Here is a 15,349-nt window from a genome sequence, read left to right on the forward strand (position 1 = left end):
TGGAGAGGAAGTGGACTTCCTACATGTCACGTGGAATTGCCCTACGTTAAAAAGCTTTTGGGTGGAACTAAAATAAGGCTACTAGTTGGAATGTTCCCCTCACAGTGAAACAATGAGTTCTGGGCGTCCACGGCATTATGACCGTAGCCGGAACTCCGCCAGAAGTCTGGCGGAATTGCGGCTACGGTAATGGCAGCAGATGGTGGTAAGGTGGCGCTGCTGCCAGCAGCAGCGCCACGCCAGCAAAACACCAACTACCGTATCATGTTCCATGATACAGCCTGGCGGTGTTTTGCTGGCGGACACCAGTCTCCTGCCGGAGGACCTCCTGCAAGCAGGTAAGTCGGGTTCTCTGACAGGAGAGGGGGTGAGGGTGTTATGTGCATGTGTGGGGTGTGTGTGACTGTTTGAATGCTTGTGTAATGCGTGTGTGCCTGGATGGGTGTGTGTGTGTGTGTGCGTACATGTTGTGTTGTGTGATTGCGTGTGTGCCTGGATGTATGTTCGTGAGTGTTGCTGTGAGTGTGTATGAATGTATGCGTGTGTGTATAGGTGTGTATATATGTGGAGGGTGGGAGGGGAAGGATGACTCTGGGGAGGGGGAGACCCCTATCAGAGCCAGGGAAGGAATGGTACAGAAACCATGGAAACCATGGCAGTGGGCAGGATCAAAATGCCATGGGTGGCCTAGTGATGGTCTCCAGCCCGACGGTCATTACCGCTGTGGTGGTCGGTGTGTGTGACTTGGTGGTTTGGCTTTGGCCAAACTGCCAATGTCATAATAATGGAGTTATGTACCGCCAGCCTTTTGGCAGTAATACCTCCACTATTACACCCACCGCCGGGGTCATAATGACCCCCGTAATGGCAACCAGATGAAGGGACAGTCAATTGGAAACTGCTTATTTTGACAAGTCTAATGTTTAAGTTGGTCATTAAACATTGTGCGAGGTTGAAAATTTGCTGAATGTCATGTCAAATGAATATTATTATTTTATGCTATTATTGCCAGCTGTATGATGTAACTGTATTTAAAATAATTACAAGAGCTTCATAAAATCTTCAAAAAAATGTCATCACTCTGATTCCATCTTCCTTGTCACTCGTGTGAAATGTGCCCATCTCCCAGATGGACACTCCACTGCCCATGCAACAGAAAAAAATGGCCTTGGCAATTCACTGTGGGTGGCTCAACCCCCTCGTGTTCCCCCATTCCAGGAACGACAACCTGGAGCCCGCACAACCACAACTACTGAGTAGATTCACTACCCAAACTACCAGCAGACAAAGCTGTACTATGTCCAACCACTGAAGGTGGAGGAGGTTATGAAATGAGACGAAAACAACAGGATCACAGCAATGAGATTGCCGCCTAGTAATTAGAGGAAATTACATGTGTGGTCCATTTTGTTCGGGCGAGGTCAGCATCTGAGGCAATTTCATACTAAGTTGTACGAGGCTCGCCTTCAGTTTATCTAGAAACTGGGAAATATTTTGGAGAAGTTTTAAAATTATGCTTTGCATTTTATTTGCATTGTGTTAGTAGAGGTGAAATTTATCATGTCATTGATTTTTTGGTATATACTAATATAAACTGTTTATTACCATTGTTTCAGCGGCTACACCACCACTAATGGGCATAATAAAGGCATAAGGCGTGTCTCCCTTTCAGAAACTGCACTGTCACTCCAAGGTAGTGATGTATAGCTTTCATATTCAAAAACAGTGACAAAAATGTGAAGGAACTCAAATGTTGCAAGGCAGTTAACTTCCGAGCGTTTCCCAAAGGAAAAACACAGGTGTCAATTTCATGTTCCATTACATAAACAGATGCTATTCAAATGAATTAAACATCACAACTAAAGGGCATTTTAGCCAAGTATATCTGTAAAACACGAAATGCAGCTGATGTAACTATCCCATTCTTAGAAAGTGGGTCTCAAGTTGGCAGAGCTATGCACCCTGTCCAAGTAGGGACCACAATCCTAGTCAGGGTAAGTCACAACACAACCTAAATTATCCTGTGCTCACCCTCCGGTAGCTTGGCACAGAGCAGGCAGGCTTAATTTACAAGGCAATGTGTTAAGTATTTGGTAATACCTCATAAAGTAACACAGTGAAAACACCACAAAAAGTACTCCACACCAGTTTAGGAAAATAGATATTCATCTGAATAAAGTAAGACCAAAATGACAAAAATCCAATATGCACAAGTCAATATATTACTTTTTAAATGTTTAGATGAGTCTTAATACACAGAAATCAGTGGTTGTATTCTGGGAAGTGTAAAAGAGGGCTGCAGAGGAGGTGATGCATTGGAAACTAAAGTGATGCGTCGTTTTGTTTGGCGCTGCAGAGGCAATGCATCAATTCTTTCTTTGTGGGCAAGGTGATGCATCGGTTTCCAGGTGCGCAGTCTTGTCTCCTTACTGCTGTGCGGGGATATTTTGACACCCAAGGACGATGCAAGGAAAATCCATAACATGCTGGGCGGACGAAACAGGTAATGTGTCAACCCGGTAAGCAAAGTGGCTATTTTCAGCAGCGAGGCAGACGCTGTGTCAATTTTTGCAGGCACTGCGTTGATTTTCCGACCCACTGGATTTTCTCTCTCTGGTGAAGTCTTTGATGGCCCTGAGACTTCTTAACAGGAGGCAAGCTGAGTCCAAGCCTTCGGAGATCGCTTATGAGGGAAGGCAAAGTCCTTCCAGCAGAGTTGGGGGCTGCAAGCAGCAGAGCAACAAGCAGAAGAGCAGTCCTCTTAGAAATGCAGTCCAGACGAGTCCTTTGGGCAGCATGGCAGTCCCTCTGACAGAGTCCAGTTGTAAGTCCAGAGGTGTCTGATTTGATAGGGTCACAGACCCAGTATACACACACACAAAAATGTGCCTTTGGGGTCGGAGGAACTTCAAAAAGTTGTTCTGAAGTGCACTAGTTCCCCGTTCAACCCGGTCCTGTCTGCCAGGAGATCTTTGGAGGTTATCAGTCCTTTGTGTGAGGTCAGGCCACTAGCCTTTGAAGTGTAAGTGAGAGCCTGTCCACCCTTCCTGCCCAGGAAGAACAATCAGTATGCAGATAAATGCAGATGCAGCAGAGTGTCCTGTGTTTATGGCTGACTGGGTGGAATGTACAAGGGGAGCTGTCAATCAGCACAGACCAGACATGGATTGGAGACAAGCTTTAAGTGCAGAGAAATGTTTACTTTCTAAAAGTGCTACTTCTAAAATAGTAATGTTAAATCAAAACTTCATCAGTAAGCAGGGTTTCTCACTCCATTCCAACTATAACAAACATGACAGTGGCATTCCTTTCAGATCAAAATGTATCACTTAAAAGTATGCAAGGGAACTTCCAATGCTGGCCTATGAAAGGAGCAAGCTTCACAATAGTAAAAAACGATAGGTCCTGCCTTTTTACTTACATAGCACTCTGACCAATGGGCTACCTAGGGCATACCTTAGGGGTGGCTTATCTGTAATAAAAAGGTGAGTTTAAGGCCTGGGAAGTAGTTTTAAATGAAAAGTCGAAGTGGCAGTGAAACTACACAATCAGGCCTTGCAACGGCAGGCCTGGGACATGGTTAATGGGTTACATATATGGGTGGTACAATCAATGCTGCAGGCCCACTAGCAGCATTTAATATACAGGCCCTGGGCATGTGTAGTGCACTTTACTAGGGACTTACAAATAAATTAAATATGCCAACTGGGTGTGAGCCAATGTTATGTTTTAGGGAGAAAGCACATGCACTTTAGCACTGGTTAGAAGTGGTAGAGTGCCCAGGGTCCTAAAGCCAACAAAAACAATGTCAGAAAAAGAGGAGGAGGAAGGCAAAAAGTTTGGGGTGACCCCTCCTAGTGGGGTATTTTCCAACACCCATCAATCCCTGTTGGCAATACACCCATATATTTAACATTTTGTGTCTAACATCCACTACATTAGAAGTATAAAGTGTTTAATATTATCTACGTAGATGTATTTCGTTTGGGAATGGCCAGGGAACCTTGCACCCATAACATGCCCAGGCAAGAGAGATGGTGTTGCTGCTGAATCAATGGAATAATAGAGAGTGAACCGTGTACTGGAGATCCAAGTGAGCGAGAACCCACCAAAAGATTCTACCACTGAAGTACACGAAAATAAAATTAGAAGGCTAAATGCATTCGAAAAATCTAAACTATTTGCATATACTCCTACTGGTTTATACTCTTCTAAAGAATCGATATCCATCTGCAGAATATACTGCTTAAATCGATGCTACCAGAAATCTAATACACCAAACACTGGGAAAGCAAAAGTCTAGTACACCAAATACTGGGAAACCAAAAACCCATTCCATAAGGAGATAAACTGCATTGTGGTTCAATTAAGAGCTAGCCCTTAAACTTACAGCTGTAATACGGCATCTTGGACGTCCATACAGACATTTCTAGACAATCTCCGGAGTATTTTTACATACCGTCTTTGGAGAAACCATCTTAAGTTTACATTTGTTATCATCCTGTTGCTTCTAAAGGGAGGTGGGCTCACCGCTCCACCCAGTGTCAAAGACCATTAAGGAAGATCTAATGATAGCTAGTAAAATCTTACTTAGTTGTAATCCGCGTTCTCTACCGCTGAAATCTTCATTTAAGTCATTAACAACATACCTTAATTCTACGTGTGAAATCAGGATGACAATCCACGTTAAAATCAGGATCCTGTTTTTCAGGCCACGGTCATGCTTCCCTTTTACTAGATGAGTGGCCAGTGGCTACTGGTGCTACTGTGAATAGCTGTGTGTGCCCTGCCAGTGGAAAACTCAGACACAACCAGTAGATTTGGAGATAGAGGCCATTGCTGGTAAAAAGCATCACTGCAGACACATTGTGCGAACAGTTACCTCTCCATAACTTTAGCCTAAAAGATCAGCTGTACCTTTAAATGGTGCCATAACTCCAGTGAATTTGGAATGTCTCACTATTGCCATAGGAAACCAATTATAAACCACACTAAACCTAAAATACAACGCCCAGTGACCCAGTTTAATGTACTCCACTTTCAGGAGAGAAAGCTTCAATGTTGTCAGTAACGAATGTCTCTCCAATCCCAGACTGGTGAGCAAGGAAAGGTAATTTACTTGTGATTACAGTTTTCAATCGTGGCTATTCTTTCTGAATTCGTGTACGGTAGCTTGTGACATTCAGGGGTGACTAATAAATCATAGTGATTGTGCAAAGCTGGTGTTGACACCAAGATTTACGGGATGAACGCTCTAAGGATGTGTGATCTGGCTCATTTAGGGGTGAAGGAGCAGAGGCAACCTTGTGCCACTTCTGACGAAAAGGATGCTGTAGGAGCAGACACTGACTTTTATTTTCACCTCTGGTTTTGAGGCAAACTCTTTTCTGTCCTTCTGCCTTATGAAAAAAACACCTATAGACACATCACAGTCCTTAAGGGAGATCAAATCCAGAAGTCAGGTAGCCCCTAATGAAGTGCAAATCCAGAGAACAGACATCACAGTCATCCATTTTGAAGAATTTCCCATCACATGAAAAAGATTAGGCAAAGACAGAGGGCATACTGCCTCCTTAGAAATCATCCAAAATTGCCAGTACATTTCTGAAAAAAGGAGCAAAGTCACTGAACATACAAAGATGGTGAGTGGGAAAATAAAACACAAACGAGTAAAAAGAAAATTAAAAAAAGTTTCTCAATCAGAAAGTCTTATAAAAGCAGTAGTGCTCTGGGATCCTTGCTCAGTGAGCAAAATAAACTTCTGTATGCTGGATCAGGTCTTGAATCTTGTATAGCTGAGGTATAGGAGCGCCGTTTCATTCTGTCACTTTGTTTTGAAATACACATTGCTAGCGTATTTGTGTCGGTCAAATGATTTGGCTAAACTTCTAAGTTTTAATAAAACAAATGCTGCCTCCGATAGCTCCGTTCTGTTGTTAAAATAAGTTTTAATTTGAAAGCAGGTGTATTAACAAAATGTATTTGAACAGATATTGTACTATTCACGAATAACTGAATGCCATCGGAACTAGCTCCGGCAGCAGCCGTGTTTCAACAATTGATGTAGAAGTGGTTTAAAGATATGCAAGGGGTAATTTTCTTTCAAGATGATATATTGATAAAGGCGGAGTCAGAATCGCGGCACGAAGCCAGGGTGAGAGAAGTATTAAAGACATTGGAAGATTGTGGCTTAACAGCCGAATATTCGAAATGTAAATTTGCATTGCGTTCCGTGAACTACTTAAGGCATGAAATTACTGATTCTGTTAAGTCCACTCAACACGATTTTCATGTAACAAAATTGCCTTTTAAGTATGACATCGAGATGCGGCCAACACAGATCTCTCCTACTGCTCCCCTTGGTTCTCCAACGGTCGCTGCCCAGAGCTTCTCTCCCCACAATTCCAACACATATTTACATTCTAAAGTGATGACCTACTAACATTCCTCTTCAAAGAAATAACACACAATGAACACTACACGGAGGTATAGGAGCGCCGCTCCAGCTGTCACTTTATTTTAAAATACCTCATTGCTAGTGTGTTTGTGTCGGTCAAAGGATTTGGCTAAACTGCTAAGTTTTAATCAAAACAAATGCTGCATCTGATAGCTCCGTTCTATTGTTAAAATAATTTTCAATTTGAAAGCTTGTGTATTAACAAAATGTATTTGGGATGCCACGTGCGTGAACAGATATTGTACTATTCACAAATAACTGAATATCAAAAGGAAGCCCATAAATGATCATCATGAGAAGCAAAACTGGATTTCTTTCTACTGAGATTGAAGCTCAACGTGCACAAAAACAGTAGTTTCACTCTTTCCTTGTTTTTCTAGCTGATCTGTGCCCAGGACCTCATCAACATATGGCCAAAGTATACAATTATTCTAACCTCTCCCATTTGTGGTGTATTTATTTGAGGTATATGTTGGTGTAGTGCAAAAACAACAAGTGATGGACGGAATGCTGAACATTGTCAAACATTCACCCACAGTCACAGATCTGGGTTAAATCCATCGTTTTTTTGCTGCCCATGCCATTCCAGTTTGGACCCAGCCATATGCAAATCAGTCTTGACCCTGTTCCCCATGGGAACAGTCCAGCCCGAACTGCTAGGCCAGGTCTTCCCTGGACTGGAAACAAGCATCCTGGGACCGGTTTCGGGGTTTCACCCCTCATCAGCCAGGCTAGCTTGAATCCAGTGGCATGGGAAGCACGGGACCCACGTCTGGGCATACCCTTCCCACTTAGGGCGACAATTGTAAAAACAACAAGTGATGGACGGAATGCTGAACATTGTCAAACATTCACCCCCAGCCACAGATCTGGGTTAAATCCATCGTTTTTTTGCTGCCCATGCCATTCCAGTTTGGACCCAGCCATATGCAAATCAGTCTTGACCCTGTTCCCCATGGGAACAGACCCAGCCCGAACTGCTAGGCCAGGTCTTCCCTGGACTGGAAACAAGCATCCTGGGACCGGTTTCGGGGTTTCACCCCTCATCAGCCAGGCTAGCTTGAATCCAGTGGCATGGGAAGCACAGGACCCATGTCTGGGCATACCCTTCCCAATTAGGGCGACAAATGCAAAAACATCAAGTGATGGACGGAATGCTGAACATTGTCAAACATTCACCCCAGTCACAGATCTGGGTTACATGTTGGTGTAGCCCAGGTTGGTGCAGCCTTGGACGAAAAGAAATGCAGTTCCTTCCATAATATATACTGTGTAAGCCACAAATACATCAAGCACACATAAAAGGAAGGCTGATAATAGGAACCCAGAACCCAAGAAAAACCCAGAAGAAGAGAAAAGAGACCTTCAGATAGAGAGATAAAGGGATTGTGTGTGATGCTGAAACCATGCTCTCCTATTGAATTCTGAAAGCTTGCATTTAGGTACGTTGAGCTATCTAGCTTGGCTATCGACTTGAATGAGCTCTTCACAACAAAAATAATTCTGAAGACATGTTCCAAAACGTTCCTCCATATAGGAACCTGTTTAAACTTACAAGATGTTAATCATAGTTGGCTGACAATAGCGCATGATTACTTCACAGGCTGAAGGAGAGACCCTAAACTTTCTGTGTAGGCAAAAGCCTTTTGTACAAAAACTAGTCTAGCCTATTCTTATCCATTTAACATGTTACTCAAACAGCACAACTCCATATGAAAAAGACGTACTCATAGCTTTCCCCAAGAATTCAACAGAAATCTCTTTGTATGTCATTGCTGTAGCTTTATTGTGTCAAATTAAGGGAGTTCGTTGCTGGTTCATTGTATAAAGTGCTTTTCAGAAGGAGCAGTGATGGGAAAATGTGCATTATTTGCCAACTAGAACATGAAATGTATGGCAATGTACATCCTTTACACCCCCCATTGAGCCCATGTAAAATGCAGATTCTGGATTTGTTGCATGTTAAATATTTCATGTTAAATGGGAAAGAGGGATTTATATTTTCGTGAACGTTTTGCCCAGGGATTCTAGGTGCTTACCTATTTACATGTAAGTGGTCTGCTAATATGATTGAGACCTCCCTGGAGCTGATTATTTTTCTAGCAAATGCAGAGACAAAAAGTATTTTAGTAAAATATTTTTCAAGCACTGCCTAACCAAAGGGTACTGGAGTGCATATGTAAGAGTAGAAATACAAACACTTCAAGTGGAACAGACAACTGGGCTCTTTCAGCACAAGAGCACTAAAGGATGTTTAAGCATAGGTGATGGGAGAATGGTGAGGAGGTGGGTGGCAAAGGGAAGAGTACCTTTAGGGGTTGCTTTGTGACCAAATGGATGCTGGGCTCCGAATACCTGGTCTGGACATTGCTAAGGTTCTGTTCCCGAGCCTGGGATTCTCCAAGGCCTGGCATCTACTAGCTCCTGTCTATTGATCTTGGGCAGCGCCTCAAGATTGTGATTGTAGTCATGGATTGGGCAAGAGAGATGGGGAGGGAGCAGAGGCTCGTTTACTGTTTCGCTGCATCTTTGTGTGGTGATCAATGGAGGGAAGAGGTCTGAGTACTGTTCTCATCACAGATTAGGAGGGTACCGGTGGCAGGACCCATGTGACAAATTGGGCAACGGTCGAGGGTGCTGAAACTGAGCATTGGAGGTGCCTGAAAATAGGAGTGGATGTACACACCGCCACTCCATCGCAGGGATAGCAAGTAAGGAGCAACCTTCAGCAGCTCCTCTCCTATCGAAACTAATGTTTTGTGACTTGGAGGGCTTTTGTGCAGTGTTATTGCAATTTTAAATGGCTGCGGCATAGTGTTGGCTTGCTACCTTTTTCCCCGCTCTAGTGGTGAAGTGGGCAGGCCGCTTCCTGTCCTGAAGCAGGGACGTGTGCTCAGCTATTTAATGCTGGCGGGTGCGCAAACGGGCAGTGGACGTGGGCAGGGGGCACGCCCTGGCATGCTGAAGACAAGCCTGTCTGCCCCGGTCAGTGTCCCGGAGGACCCCTCCACCAGCCGCTATTTCCATATTGTCAGAGAAATTATGGTTAGAAAGTCTTATTTGAAAGCTGATTTATTAGTTCTGAACACCCTTGTGAAGTGCCCCCTAAGTGATGTGTTGGCTAGTGGATTCTGGTGCTCCAACTATTTTGAGCAACTCATGCTGCACCACAGTCTTTATCAAAACTAGGGGTTCAATTAAAGCATGGCTCATTAATGTTTGCTTCTTCCAAATGCATGCAGTATTCATCGAAGATCTTCTCACGGATGAGAGACCTGACCCACCTTTTATAACGTATGCTTGGATGTCTGACTCATCTAAACCAGTGGTAGATATGGCTATACCTACAGGGTGTAAAATGCAGAACCTTGACCCAGATACTGGAAGAGGAGGCATTGCCATTATTCATAAAGATGCCTACACATGTTCATCTTCCCCGGTCACAGAACTCGTGGAGGTAGAAGCATTAGAATTCTTGTTGAATGCCCAACAGTCGGTGGGGTGGGGGGGGTTCTGATGGTTTACAGCCCTCCAGGGATAGCCAGGCCTTTCTTGAGCTCTCTTACTGAAGCTAACTCGCATGTCCTTTTGCGTTTCTCCCATTGTATTACACTTGGGGATATAAACATTCATTGGGACCTTTCATCTCATAAAGGCACCCGTTCTTTAAATGACATAATGTCCCTGTTACGCCTTTCTCAACTGGTCATGAACACCACTCACGTGAGAGGTCATATGATTGACAGTGTTTTCTAACCTCGGATTATCCACGACTGAGCCAATTGCTCTAGCATGAACGCATCATTATTGAGTCTAGTTTAATTGGCCCCAACAGGGCATTACAGGCGAGCATGTTGCTCCTGCCGTATAAGACTTTTTTTTTTTTAACATTACGAAAATAACCTGCAGCTTTCCTTGGAAGACAACAAGCTGACGCTTTCAGGTTCCACTGAAACTGATATGAAGAACTGATATGAAGGAGTAAGACAACTGGCTGCACACTTCTGTGGAAAAACTAGCCCCTTTCCTAAGTCGGGCAACAGCAAAAATAGGATCTCTAGTCTTTAGTTTTGTGATGCTCTTAAACAGGAGAAAAAAAATGCAAGAAGGCAGAAAGGGCCTGGAGAAAAATCTATAGTATAAGGCCAAAAAACTGTATAAAAAGGCATTGAAGAATTATGTAACTGATAAACTCTACGAAGAAAGAGTACAATGAAGAAAGGATAGAAAGGGCAGGAAATAAATCCAGAGAGATTTTCCAAGATTGTAAAATAACTTTCTGATCTACCTGCCTGCCACAGAAGTAGGGCTTTTTCGGCCATTTAGTGTGAACAACTGGCCAGTTACTTTCACACCAAAACACAAGAGATCCGGAATAGTCTTTCCATTACTCAGACCCTGGAAGTTGATATTCTTAGTTTTGGCTCAACCTTCCAATAATGTGTCTTGGTTGTCTGAGTTTAACACAATCTTCCTAGAAGATTGCAGAGTTGTTATTTTAAATCTAAGGTCTGGATCTCCGGATTCCTGTCCTCCTTCACTCCTGGCTGTGGGAGTTGACGTTATCAACCCCATTATGAATTCTTTGCTAAATAAATCCTTAGCCACGGCTACAGTACCCAAATGCTGGAAGCAGGCTAAAAGGTTCCTCTTTCAAAGAAGCCATGTGCAGACCTAGATGTCTGTGGAAACCATGGGTGCATCTCACTTCTTCTGGGGTCCTCCAAATTATTGGAAAATTTGTTAATAATCAGCTCTCAAATTATATTGAGACGAACAGATTACTACATCCCAACTAATCTGGCTTTAGGCCAATGTTCAATACAGAGACTGCCCTTCTGGAAGCCTCTTAGCAGATTAAATGTACCATCAATTCAGACGGTAGAGTTTTCCTAGTATTGTTAAACCGGTCAGCAGCATTTGACATGGTTTCATATGCCAGGCTCCTTGCCTGCATTCAAGAGATCAGCATTAGGGACAATACCTGGAAGTGAATGAAATCCTTTTTGGAAGGCAGGAGTCAAGAGGTTTGGCTACCCCCTTATTTTTATGGCAGCCAAAGTGTATCAGTAGCGGTACCTCAAGGCCCAGCCCTTAGCCCCATTATTAGGCTGATGCTACACAGTTTGTTTTCTTTGGTAAGGGGGTACCAATCCAAGAGGATGCTATTCAACCTGGTCTCTATGCGGTCTTTTGCTGGATGAGCGATAACCAACTGAAGTGCAATACCGAAAATATTTAGATTAATCTGGAAGTGCACGGGCCAGAAAGGGCCACTCCACCCACTACTCGAGTTGAAACGTTAAATAAGCTGGGAATCAAATTTGACAAAAATATGTCTTTCAACAATCAAATCAACTCAGTGGTGGGGGTGTGTTTTGGCTTCTTGAGTATGATGAAAATATTCTTACATTTCCTTTTGGTTCAGACTAGGAGTGTAGTAGTTCTGGCTTGGGTCATGTCCAGGATGGATTATGCCAATGCTTTATACACTGGTTTGCGCAATATCTGGTGAGGAAAATACAGATTATGGAGAATGCTTCTGCCAGGCTTGCTCTCCGTCTTCCTAGAAGAGAGCACATCACCCACATCTGCATAATTCGAAATGGCTTCGTGTAAACCAGAGGATTTTATTGAAGACCTCTCTGCTAATGCATAAAGCACTTCAGAAGTCGGGTCTAGTTTACCTATCCTACAGGATGTCTTACTATAATCCTGTGAGAGCCTTGCATTCCGCTAATAATCATCTGGACACAATTTTAAGGGTTCGTCTTGCTAAAGCTGGTGGGAATTCCTTATCCTTTTTGGGTCCGGTGGGCTGGAACAATCTTCCTCTGGATCTACGCCAGACGATGAAGGATTATTTAAGAAAAAGCTCAAGACATAGCTCTTACGGTTCTTTGTTCAGTAGCCAGCTTCCATTCTTTTTTTTGCGTGCTTCACCGCAAAGCACGGGGACACTCTTGAGTAGCCATGCAGTCAATAACTCCTTTAACATAAACAGATAATGCCTGCTAAGGGGCACTGAATCATCTGGTAATCTTCCCCACCTTCTGCAGCCCAACTGCCTTTTCCAACTTGTCTCAGGCCTTCTGCATCGTCATCATATGCCAAAGCATAACCTGCCTCCCATCTTGCCATGAGACTTGCAGCATGGCCCACTCAGCTACTCTCATCCAAGCAAGGGTAACCCTCATTCATCTTTCAAAGACCACCTGCTTCCTCAACCTGCATGACTCACCCCGTATGACTGCAATCAACCTCCAATAGGGCTGTGGTGGTGAGGTAGATATGCTGTCTGATCTAACATGAGCACTTACCACTGGAGACTTCCCAGACCCACAACACCCTTGAATGACTAGCCCCGCTTCGGAGCCAAAACCAACATCTCTCCCGTCACCAATAACCGACTCCTGTCCAACCACTTCTCTGGTGAGTTTTGCCCTTCCCCTTCTGCCCGGTCCCTTGGTCTCCGTGAAGATTCTTTGAGATGATTTATCTTTGGATTGTTTAATACCCTTCAAATGGACTAACGGTTTACCCAATGTCCCAAGGATGCACAGATTCAATAGCTTCATTAATATATACACCCCACATATAGAAAGAGAAAGACCAAGGGGGCAAAATCAGAAAGGACCCAAGTTTAGACTGCTCATGAAATCAGATTTCCGACTTGTCAGAATCCCGCAACCATGCCAGGAACCTACGCTAGTTAAACAATGTGACAAGGAGTAAAAAAAAAAGTGGTAATGGGAGTCTCTAGACACTTTGGGTGGAGGGAACTAAAGGGGAAGATTTTGGAGATGGAACACAATGAAAGAATAGGCATACATGAGCCTCGGACCTTAGCAGCCTGGGTGGAAGAACTAGGTGCTTCTCTAATAAGGAGAAACTTAACCAGCTGCAACAACTACAAGTTGGAAATTGGCAGGTCCAACCATGACCCTTGACCAAGTGAATCCAGGAGAATAAGCAAAACATAAAACCCCTATGCCCACATCAACTATAAAGAAATCAAACAAGAAACAATATACAGAACACCTACCACATGTTCATCATAGTGAAGAATCACCAGGGATGTGGAATTCCTATCGCTGGTGCCGGGACTTGTTTGGGGTCAAGGGCATCAAGGGCAGCAAGGTTTTATGTTTATGTTGTCCTTGTGACAGGTAGGCCCAACCCCCTACAGCACAAACACTTTGGCTGCCAGTTTACAGAGAAGGGACTATCTATAGTTGAGGTAATATGTGTGTCCATATACTAATGGTGTTTGCACTTGTATTTATGGTTCATTATTAAAAAGCCTTTAATAATAGGATGAGCGCTGTAAATAAATGTTTTGAGGGTACACTGCACCACTGACAGTGGTTCTAGTAAAACAAAAACAAAAAAAAGTGTACACACACATTTGAAAAGTTTAACAATATGAAGCTAAGTATAATGCTCCCAGAATGCCCTATGATTAGATGCAAATATTTGCAGAAGCTTGTAAGCAAGAGTCCTGATTTTTTGCTTTCAAAATAAAAATGTTCAGAAAAAAGTTTCACTACTATGAAATTAGGTGCTATTTCTTTGAAGCGTCATTTAGTCAAATGTGTTATGGATGATAGTATTTCCAAAAAATATTCCTAATGGAAAATCAGTGTAACCATTTTCAACAAGATTATGGGAAGCATGAAAATAAACCAGCACTGGCAAAGCCAACCTATCCCAAATTTGTTGTTAGTCTTTTGGTTTTGTCAATGCATGCCTTGTTTTGACATGACTTTTGCAACACTTTGCCTTGGGAGCTGCCAGGCCCTCACCACTGTAACGAACACTGGCAAAAAGCACACAAAAAAAGTTTGGACGTTTAAAAACGCACACATTGCCATCTGTGGTGTAACAAAGCCCCCCCCCTCAGCACAGCACCTGCCCTGAGTGAGTCTGGAGAGGGGAGCCCCTCCATGTTCTTTGCAGAGGGGCCCCCTCAAGTTTCTTTATGCCACTGATCGCCACAGTAGTTCCTTGCACTGAACAAAACTACTTTTTGTGCTAATATGCTCCTTGCAGACAGCAGAATGTGATCACTCACAGTAAAGCCAGCCAATAGATAGAGAGAAATAGAATTTTAATAAAACCAAAATGTCTTGGTCAACGCCAGACATAACTAGGGACCTAATTCTTTAAAAAGTCACAAATGTGCACCCATAATTTATGTCTTTGAATTTGTGTCTTTCATGTATTCACAAGAAGTTACAGAAGTAGACCAGGAAATCATACTCCTAGAAAATATTTGTGAACTGTATTTTAGCACAAGCAAATATGCATGTGTAGATTTTCTCATTCGAAAATCTATTGAGTCTTTACAAGTTCACGTTGACTCCAACCACTTCTTTCCCCAATCCTGGAAGAACTTCTCCTTCTGCCCTTGTCAGGAGTAAATTTACAACCTTTCTCAGTTTATAGAAAGGATTAGAGTAGTAGTAGAGTAGCAGTAGTAGACAGCCCTAAAAGCAAGCAAGTTAGTAGTTTGCATACTCCGAGGCATTCCAGCCCGGAACTGCTGCATACTGCTTTCTCCAGCCCCAGTACGTAGATCTGCGGAAAGTAAAGAAGGAAATTGCTATAGTAGCAATTGGAATTGCAAGTATTCAAGATCTATTATAGAATTAGCCTTGGCATGATCAGTGAGGCTTGCAAGTTCCTGACAAAGCCCTGAACTGGCAGCTACCACCAAAGATAGTTTTTGTCTGCAATCCCATCTTTGCTTTCAGTTTCAGTATGACAAAAGAATCATTACTTTGTTTCACTCTAAAACAATTTAAGGCAATGTAGCAGAAGTTGATGCGATATTATCATAAGCCTTGTCCGGCAAGACATCTCTCTTTCAGCGGCACGGCACACACTACT

The 15,349-nt window shown here is 43.1% G+C and overlaps 1 protein-coding gene across 3 annotated transcripts in view; it reads right to left on the bottom strand.

Moving 5' to 3' along the window:
- Positions 1-15,349, bottom strand: part of TRAF2 (TNF receptor associated factor 2) — a 429,606-nt gene that overhangs the window by 314,145 nt on the left and 100,112 nt on the right. The gene's annotated exons all lie outside the window — the stretch shown is intronic.

Source organism: Pleurodeles waltl, chromosome 6 (genome assembly GCF_031143425.1).
Source record: "Pleurodeles waltl isolate 20211129_DDA chromosome 6, aPleWal1.hap1.20221129, whole genome shotgun sequence".
NCBI lineage: Eukaryota > Metazoa > Chordata > Amphibia > Caudata > Salamandridae > Pleurodeles > Pleurodeles waltl.